This window comes from Protopterus annectens, chromosome 3.part1, assembly GCF_019279795.1.
Source record: "Protopterus annectens isolate FY-2018-M chromosome 3.part1, PAN1.0, whole genome shotgun sequence".
Taxonomy (NCBI): domain Eukaryota; kingdom Metazoa; phylum Chordata; order Ceratodontiformes; family Protopteridae; genus Protopterus; species Protopterus annectens.
In genome coordinates, this window is record NC_056732.1 from 1,544,251,237 (window position 1) to 1,544,265,271 (window position 14,035).

A 14,035-nucleotide genomic window follows, 5' to 3' on the forward strand; every position below is an offset into this window, starting at 1 on the left:
GAATATATTAGTAGAGGGGGTGTGGGGGGTGCAGGGGGGCTTGCCTCCCTGCCAAAATGTGATATGTCATATAGGAGTCTGATTTATATCAACTCCTATATGGCTATCAAGTGATGGTTTTGGCCACAGTGTCGACTCAAATGTGTTGATCATTTGGGTTGACATTGTGGCCGGTCAGAATGTGTGTGTTCAGGTTTACTATTCGTTGTTTTGAACGGCAGATGTTTTGCTGTTCAAACAAACAATAGTAAACTATAACTATATATATATATATATATATATATATGTGTGTGTGTGTGTGTGTGTGTGTGTATTTGTCTATATATATATATATATATATATGTATGGATCTATGGCTTACTATTAAGTACACAAATGTTCAAAAGCCAATAAATCGGACATCATGTCTCTCAACTGTCCAGATATTTGCAGAATGTCCAGATTTTTGCCTCATATTTTTGGTCTGCTCCTCATAAAATTTGTATTTTTCTGGAAAATAGTTGAAAATTGTAGTCACTAAATTACACTAAATACTGGCAGATGTTTGAATTTCAGGCTTCATATCCTTCAGAAAATACATAATAATGCAAAACCTATTATTCTAGCAACTTTCTAAGATTTTAGGAGCAATGTTTAAAAATCTGTCCCTATGTTTGGGCCATTTCCCCTCATTATTTTTGGCTTTGTCCAGATTTCTTGCACTGAGAGGTTAAGAGGTAAGTGATCAAAACCTAAAACTAAAAACAGAATAACATGTTTCATGTGGGGGGGGGGTATCCCCTTCTAATTATATATAACAACTCCAAGACTTCAAGATTGCACTGCTGTGGGGAAAAGGCAAATTCTTCATTTCCTGTTTTTCTGCGATCTTGCAGGAAAAAAAAAATACTGTATGTTATGATCCTATCTGCTGATTCTCAATAAGCTGTACCATTTTTTTTTCTCTGTTTGACAAACTGACTGATCAAAAGGCAATAATACACATACGATACTAAATATATATATATGTATATATATATATATATATATAGAGAGAGAGAGAGAGAGAGATACATAATATATATATATATATATATATATATATATATATATATATATATATATAATGTAAATAAATACGCATGCACATGCATACACACACCACATACACACACACACACACACACACACATACGTGTATATATATATATATATATATATATATATATATATATATATATATGTATATATACACACACACATATGTATGTATCTTATACATCTTAAAGACACCACAGGCAGACATACCCCAAAACACAAGTTCACTTGTAGAACCAAATACATATGTTATTTACAAGACCTTAAATCAGGTTTGAAATCTACAGAAATACTACATCATTGAGTCTCAGTCCCATATGATCCCTCCAACAGCAAGCTCTTAAAAGATTCAGCTGCATGCCTTTCAGCTCATCTAGATGGAATATTCACCTGAATCTCCTTTGGGCTAAATCCACAAGGACTTCTGAATGGATTTAGCTTGACCGAAGGTTTGACAAAGATTTTCCTTGGTTGTGCTGTAGAGAAGCCTTGTTAAGGACTGCATTTGAGACTTTTCAAACAGATTGCTGCTGGAAATGTCATATGGTACTGAGTCTCAATGGCATACCTCTGTACACTTTAAACATCAGTCAATGCACAGTAAATAATGCAGTTTGGTTCAGAAGGACATAGAAACTGTGCCTGGAGAGAAAGTTGACTTACAACCCTACCAACTACCAGAGTCCTAGTGCCAAAAAGGGCAAAGTTCATAAAAAATGCTTAAACTTGGGGTTATAGAAGAAGAAGAAGAGTTGAAGCATGAGTTGAATATGCCCATTGTACTGTTCTGTTGTTCTGTTGTAGAGGTTGGTGAAGAAGAAGTGGGATTGTCAAAGAGATGAAGAAAGTAGACAAGAGTATAAGGAGATGAGGTGCATGGCAAAGAGAGAGGTGGCGAAGGCTAAGGATAAGGCGTATGAAGAGTTGTATAAAAGGTTGGACACTAAGGAGGGAGAAAAGGACCTGTACCAATTGGCTAGACAGAGGAACCGAGCTAGTAAAGATGTGCAGCAGGTAAGGGTGATAAAGGATAATGAGGGAAACGCACTCACAAGTGAGGTGAGTGTGTTGAGCAGATGGAAAGAGTACTTTGAGGGGTTGATGAATGAAGAGAATGAGAGGGAGAGAAGGTTGGATGATGTGCGGATAGTGAATCATGAAGTGCAGTGGATTAGCAAGGAGGAAGTAAGGATAGCTATGAAGAGGATGAAGAACGGAAAGGCTGTTAGTCCAGATGACATACCTGTTGAAGCATGGAGGTGTTTAGGTGAAATGGCAGTGGAGTTTTTAACTAGATTGTGTAATGAAATCTTGGAAAGTGAGAGGATGCCTGAGGAATGGAGAAAAAGTGTTTTGGTACCGATTTTTAAGAATAAGGGTGATGTGCATAGCTGTAGTAACTACAGAGGGATTAAACTGATCAGTCACAGCATGAAGTTATGGGAAAGAGTAGTGGAAGCTAGGTTAAGAAGGGAGGTGATGATTAGTGATCAGCAGTATGGTTTCATGCCAGGAAAGAGCACTACAGATGCAATGTTTGCTCTGAGAGTGTTGATGGAGAAGTACAGAGAAGGTCAGAAGGAGTTGCATTGTGTCTTTGTGGATTTAGAGAAAGCATATGACATGGTACCTAGAGAGGAGTTGTGGTATTGTATGAGGAAGTCGGAGGTGTCAGAGAAGTATGTAAGAGTGGTACAGGATATGTACGAGGGTAGTGTGACAGCAGTGAGGCCTGCGGTGGGAGTGACGGATGCGTTTAAGGTGAAGCTGGGATTACATCAAGGATCAGCTCTGAGCCCTTTCTTATTTGCAATGGTGATGGACAGGTTGACAGACGAGATCAGACAGGAGTCCCCGTGGACTATGATGTTTGCAGATGACATTGTGATCTGTAGTGAGAGTAGGGAACAGGTGGAAGAGACCCTGGAAAGGTGGAGATGTGCTCTAGAGAGAAGAGGAATGAAGGTCAGCAGGACTAAGACAGAATATATATGTGTGAATGAGAGGGAGGACAGAGGAATGATAAGGATGCAGGGAGTAGAGGTGGTGAAGGTGAATGAGTTTAAGTACTTGGGATCAACAGTTCAGAGTAATGGTGAGTGTGGAAGAGAGGTGAAGAAGAGAGTACAGGCAGGATGGAGTGGGTGGAGAAGAGTGTCAGGAGTGATTTGTGACAGACAAGTACCAGTAAGAGTGAAAGGGAAGGTCTACAAGGGGGTAGTGACACCAGCTATGTTAGTCGGGTTGGAGACAGTGGCATTGACAAAAAGGCAGAAGTCAGAGCTTGACATGGCAGAGTTGAAGTTGTTAAGATTTGCACTGGGTGTGACGAGGATGGACAGGATTAGGAATAAGTATATTAGAGGGTCAGCCCAGGTTGAAAGGTTTGGAGACAAAGCCAGAGAGGCAAGATTACGTTGGTTTGGACATGTGCTGAGGAGGGATGCAGAGTATATTGGGAAAAAGATGCTAAGGATGAAGCTGCCAGGTAACAGGAAAAGAGGAAGGCCTAAGATAAGGTTTATGGATGTGGTGAGAGAGGACATGCAGGCGGTTGGTGTGACAGATCAAGATGCAGAGGACAGGAAGAAATGGAAACAGTTGATCTGCTGTGGCGACCCCTAACGGGAGCAGCTGAAAGACAAAGAAGATTGTACTGTTCTGTTGGATCTAAGGTGGATGCTAAACAGTATATCTTACTTTGATTGATAGCTCATGCCTCATGCGGACAGACTGACTATGAAATTGAGGAAAGTTATGTTTCCATCTACTTTAGATTCAACCTAAGGCTATTGGTAAATCCCAAACGGCACCAGATGCTAAGAAAAAAATGGTCTTTTCTGTACCCAATAGGATTTTTCATTATATCTGTAATGCCAGGGTGTCACCAATAAGTGCACGAGAAGCCTCGTCAGTAGTGTAAAAACAGAGAATTTATTCAAAAAGCATAAAATAGAGATATAAAGTTAAGCACTTTCACCCACTACCATTGTGGGCTTCTTCAGAACACCACTGATGAAATTTCTACGGCTTAAATTCAAAAGTTGGCGCCAAAACAAGTTTTCTCATTTAAAGGTGTATTTCATCAACATGGAAATATATTCACTTATATTATATGATATAATACCACTTTATACTCATTTTATATCTAATGTATTCAGTAAATACAGTATTCCTAAGAAATTCATATGAAAACTCCCAAAAAAATATACGATTGTCATTTAAAAATTTAAAAAATATAAAAAATATTGACATTCCTCCACATACATATGAATGCCTCAAACATTGTTATATAACCATCAAGCATTGTTTAAAATGTACTAAATGCATTGTGTATCAACATCATTTTCTTAATAAATCATTTTCTTAATAAATCAGAATGTGCAGGTTCACTCTACCTCCATTTATACATGTCATCAAATGTAATACTGTAACTTCTTTATTATATATGTATATATATATATATATATTATTCTTCATCATGTGTGGTCCCAAAAATTGAGAAAAAGAAAGAAAAAAATATATAAATTATTTATTTATTTATTTATTTGTTAGTAGTAATAATGTTTGTCCAACGTATTATTGACATGGGAAATGTCGCTATCTATAATCCTGGATATTGTCATTGAGTCCCGGTGATGTGGTTGCATCTAAATACAATTGCCACCAAACTTCCTTGAACCCCAAGAGAGACCCTAGGGGGGGAGATCACAAAACTCTCTTGGGGTTCAAGGAAGTTTGGTGCCAATTGTATTTAGATGCAACCACATCACCGGGACTCAATGACCATATTTCCTGTAAACACATTTTGGAGATGGGATAGGTTAATATTGAGAGATATTGATTAGAACCATATCCAGGATCATAGATTCTTTCTTTTTCTAAATTTTTGGGACCACACATGATGAAGAATAATATATATATATATATATATATATATATATATATATATATATATATATATATATATATATATATATATATATATATATATATATATATATATATATATATGTAATAAGTTACAGTATTACATTTAATGACATGTATAAATGGAGGTAGAGTGACCCTGCACATTCTGATTTATTAAGAAAATGATTTATTAAGAAAATTATGTTGATACACAACGCATTTAGTACATTTTAAACAATGTTTGATGGTTATATAACAATGTTTGAGGCATACATATGCATGCAGAGGAATGCCAATATTTTTTATATTTTTTAAATTTTTAAATGACAATCATGTATATTTTTTGGGGAGTTTTCATATGAATTTCTTAGGAATACTCTATTTACTGAATACATTAGATATAAAATGAGTATAAAGTGGTATTATACCATATAATATAAGTGAATATATTTCCATGTTGATAAAATACAGCTTTAAATGAGAAAGCTTGTTTTGGCGCCAACTTTTGAATTTAAGCCGTAAAGATTTCATTAGTGGTGTTCTGAAGAAGCCCACAATGGTAGTGGGTGAAAGCGCTTAACTTTATATCTCTATTTTATGCTTTTTGAATAAATTCTCTGTTTTTATGCTACTGAGGAGGCTTCTCGTGCACTTATTGGTGACACCTTGGCATTACAGATATCCATTGGATTTCCATTTTGTTTGCATTCTGATTTTTCATTATAGGTTGTTGCCTTTTATTTTCCATGCAGCACTTTCAATGTAAAAGAGGATGAAGGTTAAAATCTTTATTCCCTACTTCAGATATGCAACATTAGTATGGTACTGTAAGATTCTCTGATGACAGGGCAAAACATCTTTCCATGTTCAAGCCATTTTAGACTCTCTGCATCAGGCTGGATTAATTAATAATCCAGCTGTGTAATAGGCTGAAAAACTGGATACTGTGTAAAACCTGACCTTCATCAGGCTGGATTAATTAATAATCCAGCTGTGTAATAGGCTGAAAAACTGGATACTGTGTAATACCTGACCTTCATCAGGCTGGATTAATTAATAATCCAGCCATGTAATAGGCTGAAAAACTGGATACTGTGTAAAACCTGACCTTGCCAACCACAAATAAATAACAACAAAAAAGTGAAATCTTTTTGGGTCTTGCTACCTATTATCAGAAGTTTGTTCCTGATTTTTGCTAGTATTGCTTGCTACTTAACTGGCTTGACTAAAGGTAACACTGCTCTTAATGTGAAGTGGACAAGTGCAATGGAACAGGCCTTTAGATAGCATACCTGGTGACCAAATTGACATGCATGTATATTTTAGAAGAGTTCCTAATATACATTGACACATCAGAAAGCATAGGTGCAATCTTCTCTCATGTTGTAGATGAGGAGGAACTCTCCTACTGCTACAATAATTAGGAAACTTAGCAATGCTGGGAAATGCTACTCACCTATAGAAAGAGTATTTAGCCCTTAGGTGGGCCCTCACTGTCCTCAGATATTAACTCTACAAAATGAAGTTTATCCTAATCACAGAACATGCCAGCCTTTCAGTGGCTATTCTGATGCAAGGACATTACCCAAAGCTATCACGGTGGGCATTCACACTCAATTGTTTCAGTTGCAAGATCATGCATCAGCTAGAACACCAGAACAGAGTACCATATAAATGTTCTGAAGAAGAATACAGATAGCTTTTCCCAAGCATAAAGCTCATCAATTGATGCTCAAACTTATGGTTCTATGCTGGGGAGGGGCGTCAAGTAGCATAGTGGTATTTGGTCCCTTTAAAATGCTAGCTCAGAAGGGTCAAGTCCCATACTGGTGGATGGTTTCTTTAAGGATATTAACCCAGAAAAAGGCAAGGAGGTTTTATTTAATGGGAAAATACTTCCCACCGGAATATTTGATGTCCTGTGTCCTGGCATAGAGATTCATAGCCATAATGACTGAAAAGTATCATGGAAGGACACCAGAAGCAGTTACTTATACCAAAAGGAAGAAGGAAGACAGTCCAGAAGGTACTCTGTGAAGGAAGTGAACTGAACCCTTTAGATCAGCAGCCAGCTAGAGTTAACCCATGGAGAGAGAGGCTTGGTTTAGCCCTCTTTGTTGAATTGCAAGAGAGATGCTGTATTGTTTTGAGGTCTGCATGAGTACTGTTCAGTTATTTTGCCAGCTACTGTCAATAAAGGAATACTATATTGCTTTGACTTGAACTGTGAAAAGCCCATAGAGAAGGAAGCTAAGGAGCATGTATTTTGACTGCCAACTGAACTGTTTGAAATTAACTGCATTTTCCTCTTTTCTGAACTTTGCTTATTGTAAGTAAATGCAAGTTTTGAACTGAGAGGCTGGCTCCAATGACAGCTTGGCCTGTGACAAAGAAAATACACAACAATATATGTATATGTATATGCACACACATACACACATACGTATTTTATATATATATATATATATATATATATATATATATGTGTGTGTGTGTGTGTGTGTGTGTGTGTATATATATATATATATATATATATATATATATATATATATATATAGGTCAACCACACATAGTCGAAATTTCACAAAGCTGAAGACCATATGGCTAAGAATTTCACAAAGCTGAAGACCATATGGCTATGACCATATGTTCGACTTGTGAAATATCAACCATGCAGAATGAGCATCTTCGTACAGTGTGGAATGGGAAGATTTCCATCTTCCACACTGTAGTGCAATTTCGGAGTTGGTATATTTAAACTTCAGGGGGTTGAGGGGCATATCCCCCCCATGGGGTGCAGGCAGGGCTTGCCCCCTGCTAGTAATGTGAAGGTTAGTGTTTGTTTTGCTTTGTTTTGGTTTTTTTTTTAACATGATCGAAATTTCAAAAGTTGATCTTATGGACTTGGCCATATGGGATTCGGCTTTGTCAGATTTTGATCATGTATAGTAGACCCATTTATTAATATATATATATATATATATATATATATATATATATATATATATATGTGTGTGTGTGTGTGTGTGTGTGTATTATTTATTTTCTTTGCTATTTGTTAACTGGGTTAGTCAAACTGAACCACTGGTCTGTTTTCAGTGGAGACCTGAGGAGAAAACCTACAGGAATACTAAACTTTAGTATATTGATTACAATAATAGTAAAATGTAAGAAACTAACAATGTACAGATAGAAAAGAGAAAAAAAACTGAAATGAGATGCATAAAGGTAACAGAGTCTTGTAGAGTATACAGTAGAGGTATAAATTAATGAAATATATGCAAAAAAAAAAAAGTTAACAACTTTGTTCAAATTTCATGCTCAAGTGCCAGTTCACTTTTAATTATTACAGTAGAGGTGCAAGTACAAATCCATGTGTATGCAAAATAGAGTTTAACAACTTAATTTGTGCGAATTATTGTGTGAAGCACAGAATAGAGGATATTTTTACATGGAAGAATACAGAGAGTAAGAGTAAACTTTTGGGTAAGACATAGGTTAAAACATAGAATTGGAGAAGTTATGGTAAGAAACAGGTACCCGAGTTCATGGAGGATTATGGCATGAACAGGTTGTTGAGTTCAGGAGGTAGTTTTTTACTTCAGATTTGAAGCAGGTGGTGCTAGTAATGTTGCGTATGTTAGGGGGTAGCCTATTGCAGGCTAGGGAGACAGAATGTCTGTAAAGGATTTGCCAGTGCTTTTGTGAGGTTTATAGATATCTAGAAGGTTCTGGTCTGAGCTATGATGTGGGCAAGATGGAGTATAGTGGGATACTATTTAAGAGAGTGAGGGACAGGCCAAGGATTTATTTAGTAGGGAGTGAGTGAGCTGCAGCTATGAGAGAAGCAGGAGCTGGTGGAATTCAAGCCATTGGAGTTGGTTCAGGGCAAGACAATAATGAGATTTTATGGTAGGTTCCTGGCGAATCTGATGAGATTTTATGGTAGGTTCCTTACGAATCTGGCTATGCTGTTACAGGCTTGTTCGAGTTTGGATAGTAGTGATGTCTGGATATGGGTAAGGATAGGAGTGGCATAGAGAAGGGAAGGGAGGAGAAAGGCTTGAGCAAGAGATGGTCTGGTTTTTGGAGCTAAGAATTTTTGTTTCAGTAGAGAAGGCCTAGTTTTTGGTTGTTTTTTTGATACACTGTTGTATATGGATGTTGAATTTTAGCTGTTCGTCAATTATAGTTCTGAGTAGTTTTGTGTGGGGATCAGCTGTGATCGGGGTTTTATTGAGAGAGAGAGAATGGTAAAAGAGGATTTCTGATGTGAGAGGGATTTGGGAAGGAAAAGTAGGAGCTTAGTCTTTTTGGGATTTAGTATAAGATGGTGTTCAGCTAGCCATTTTTCAACAGTTGAGAAAGTATGTTGTGTGATGGAATGAAGATTAGAGATGTTATCAGAGAGAGATGACAGGAGCATCATCAGCGTATTGTATGAGGGAAGAAGATGAGCAAGAGGAGTGTAGGTCATTAGTGAAGATGCTGAAAAGGAGAAGGTCAATGATTGAGCCCTGAGGGACACCGGTTTGGATATGTAGGAAGGGGGAACAGGCAGATTGCCATCCAACAGACTTCAGTCTGTTTGAGAGATAGGTAGAGAATCAGTGTATAGTGGCAGGGGGGGAGAGGTTGGGATCAGTTAGTTTGGCAATAAGCATAGAATGGGAGACAGTAGCGAAAGCTTTGGAAAGGTCGAGAAAAAGATAGGATACTAGATGGTTGTTGTCCATGGCTTCTGCAACAATATGTGTGAAGGAGAGTAGGGCCAAGGAGGTACTATGATTAGGTCTAAAGCCATGTTGTGTAGGGGTTAGGAGATCACCATCAATTAGGTACTTAAGAAGCTGATTATGTATAATTTTTTTGAGGATTTTGGAGAGTAGACAGAGAACTGAAATGGGTATATAGTTGGAAAGATCTGTGGAGTTACCTCCTTTGCATAGTGATATGGTGTAGGAAGATTTTCAGGAATCTGGGAAAGTGGAATCTTGTATGGAATGTTTGATTAAGATAGAGACAGGATAGGCTATGCAGTGAGCTGTGAGTTTAAGGAAGAGGGGTGGGAGGTTGTTAGTAGAAGGAGAGCAAGGTTTTAGTTTAAGAAGACGTTTAAGAGAGAAAGGGATGTTTATTTTTTGTGTGGTATAAGGGGGATACACACACACACACACACACACACACACACACACAAACTTGCATTATGCATAGGTTCACAGGTTCATAGGCATATACTAGGTTAACAACCACCATGGCCTTTATAAGCCTAGCCACATAACCCAATCTAATTGCATTTCCTGGTAATATGTGTATCTTAATTGGGGAGGTATGTTTGTTAGGAGGGTTATATTGGTTAGGAGGGGTATGTTAGTTAGGAGTTTGCTAAAAAATTATATGGGGTAGTATGTTAGTCAAGGAATATTTACTGTTGTCCTCTGCCTAAAAGAGGCATGATGGCCAGCCTGAGAATGAATTTATGATTACTCATCCAATGTTAGCTATGGACTGTCTGCTGTCACCCCCTGTCTACAAGAGACATGGCGGCCAGACCAGGGATGAATTTAAGGTTTCTCATCCAATGATCAAGGTTATGTTTCAGTAGGGTTAGGGATGGACTCTGCCTCACACGGATAGTGAGCCTATTCCAGAGCATTGTCATGCCTTAAGTTACATATTTGTCTCTCCAGCATGTTCTGTTTATGTTGCAAGCAATGCTCAAATCCCTGGACCGAGTGTTCCTGGTGCTGCTTGTTTTGTGGATGTGCAAAGGCTCTGTCTGGGCTGGAACTAAGGATGTTTTACATGCCAAGCACAGATTGCCTCTCAACAACCTGTAGGAGACCAAGTATACAGTCAGGGCTGTAAGGTGATCTGTACAGGACAGTGTGTTAATACCCTGGATTCTCATGGTCAGGAACCTCGGGGGCATTCCAACTGTTCCATATGCCTAGTCAGGTACATGCTGTAGGGGCACTGTACTTAATGATGGGTCTCATGAGGGACTAGTAGAGTATACTATAACTTCCTTGGACCTGGATGCCATACCCATACTTATAAGCTGGGCAACAGAGAATCATTTTCTTACTACCTTAGCTATCTGTTAGTCAAAGGCCAGATTACTGCCTACATATATTCACAGATCTCTAACTACTAAGTCAACTCTTAGTGATGTCTTAGAAGTGGAGTAAGTTGCTTGAATAGACATTTTCCCAAAAGGCAATATAATGCACTTCTTTGAGTAAGTTTTCATCTGTGATTTTGGCACCAGTCATTTGTCTGTGTTAGACCCTCTTGTGGATGTTGTGTTAAGAGGGAAGTTTATGATAGTTCCTAATTTTCAGTCATCTGCAAACTCGGTAAGCCACAGTACCTTGACATTAGCCTTGACCTCCGAGAAGTAGATGCCAAACAGGAGTGGGGCCAGCATTGAGCCCTGTGGGACTCCAGTACTGAGCAGCCTCTCAGTGGAGATGGTCTCACCAATCCAAACATTTTGAGTCCTATATGTGAGTCAGCTGGCAATCCAATGAGTCGTGTATGAATTTATGCCTAGTTTGGTGAGTTTGTCCACAATACAAAAGTGGGATAATATGTTGAATGCCATAGCCACGTCTAGCTAGGTGGTATGCACTGTTTTCCCTTCGTCCATTGCCTTGATTATCTTATCACAGATGTCTGCCAGGTTAAGTCGGCATGACCTTCCTTTGACAAAACAAAACTGGAATGGGTCCAGTGTCTGTAGGTTGCCAATGTCTTTGCTGATCATTTGCATGATAATTCATTCCATGACTTTGATTATTAGACTAAGCAGACTAATGGGTCTGTAGTTACTGGTGTCAGCTGATGGTCCAAACCTCGTGAAGGGGGACAACTTTTGCCATCCTCCATTTACTTTGTACGTAGCCTGTGTTTTTAGCCTTAATGAGTGCTGATATGACCTGCTCCCTGCTGATAGTTGGGGGTTATGCTGGTTGGGAGTCCACAAGGGATGGCAGGAGACAAGTGGGGGGTGAAGTTTGAGTTGAATTTGTCAGCTAACAGATTTGTTATGCCACTCTGCTCAGTAAAGGTGGTACCATTTACTACCAGTTCAAGATATTGTTGCTTGTCACCTTTGAGGTTTCAGACATAGCTGTAGAAGGCCTTGGGTTGTCTCTAGCTTGAGAAGCTATCTTGCCCTCATAACTGGCCTTGCTGGATACAATTAATCCTTTTAGTTTAAAGGTTGTTTTATTAGTGAACTCTTGTCATTATAAGAGTTGCTTTTTCTGACTTTGGCCATAATCTTTTTCCTTTTATTATACACCCTAAGATTAGGATTCCACCACTGTGGTTCCTTTTTTTGGGGTTTGCTTTGAGCTTACTTCTGGTAAGTACTGCAGTCTCTATGCAGCTATTCACATGTTTGTACAGAAGAATGAGGAAATCTTGTAGGCTGTGGAGTTTTTATTGTTGAAGCTCCTAGCACTGGAAAAATCTTTCTCTTCTCTCTCTCTCTCTCTCTCTCTCTCTATATATATATATATATATATATATATAAGTATATAGTATATAGATAGACAGATGGATTGAAAGGTGTATACCAGATGACTGCATGCCAGTGTTCAAGAACAAAAGGGACATCTGTGACTGTAGGTAGTACAGAGGTATCAAATTCCTGTCATATTGCATGAAAGTTTGGGAGAGGGTAACTGATAAACGCATATGCAGAGTAATAGAAAGTAAGATGGGAGATGAGCAGTTTAGATTCAGAGCAGGATGCAGCACAACTGACCCGATGTTTGCAGTGAAACAGATAGTTCAGAAGAAGCTAGAGATGAGGAAAGAGTACAATTGAGAATTCCTAGACTTGGAAAAAGCATATGACAAGGTCCCAAGAAAGTTGATTTAGGAAATACTATGATGGTTCAAAGTCCCAGAAACTTTGGTAGAATTAGAACAGGCTCTGTACAAGGGGATCTACTTTGAATACTCGAATAACCACAATACCGAACTACATATTACCAAGACCAAAAACACAAATTATCATAATACTGAAACATTTGAAATCTGAATTTCACAATATTGAAAATTACAAAGTAGACATTATGTTTGTGCCCCTACACCACTGTACTATACCCCTAGAGAGTGAATTTGTGGTTACGTCAAAAAATTTATTTTTATTTAATAGTGTAGATTAAGTGCTTGCAGAAAGAAAAACCACTTTTTAAAGATTTACACACTTCATGAAACATACTACATCTTTAGTAGTCTAGTGATTGCTTTCAAAAAAATCAATGGAACTGTAGCTTGCTTTGTTTTGCAAAACACTTTCAAATTGAGAATGATGAGACAATAATTTTTGTTTCTTAGGCAATGGTAGGCAACCTGCTGACATCCGTACCCTAAGTTCCTCTTCTCTGTTTTGTTCTCTGACTAAAGTGGATATCAAAACAAGTAGACCAGTTGCTTGACAGCCCAGTAAACACTTTAATCTCCTATGCCATGTTTCAACCGAGTTTTGAGTTTTAGGCAGAAATAGAACATTCAGATCAGAAATATCCCAAAAGGAAAGTTGAAATAAGGGAGGGAATCTTAAGAATGCTGTAGTTCTAGTAGAATTTTTTTTTGGTTCCTTAATAGTAAAAAGGTCACATAGATAACCAACTGGTTAAAAAACACAAAAAGAAAAATCTAGCAAAACTAGACTTCTAACTGTGTGGTACCTTAAACCTCTTGCATAAGAGGCCTCATGGGATATATGCAAATTACCCTTTAAGGATATCAGGTCTTTCAGCTAAATGGCAATTCTGAATGTCCATGACTTTTTCTTTTACTTTCATTTTTAAATCTATTTATGGACAATTTCAGGCTATTAAAGCCAAACCCCTCTAGCTGAGGACATGCATGTTTCTGCCTTCTTATGACATCATCAGCACAGCATAAGAGGAATGTCTAACTTTTGGAAACACAGGGTTGTCATACCCAGCTGATATCCATAAAGGTCAAATATTCCTCTTATTAAAATTGTCCATAAATAGACTTAAAATGAAAGTAAAAAAAA

The 14,035-nt window shown here is 37.8% G+C and overlaps 1 protein-coding gene across 1 annotated transcript in view; it reads left to right on the forward strand.

Moving 5' to 3' along the window:
* Positions 1–14,035, forward strand: part of LOC122798558 (nitric oxide synthase, brain-like) — a 638,878-nt gene that overhangs the window by 482,710 nt on the left and 142,133 nt on the right. The window lies entirely within an intron of this gene.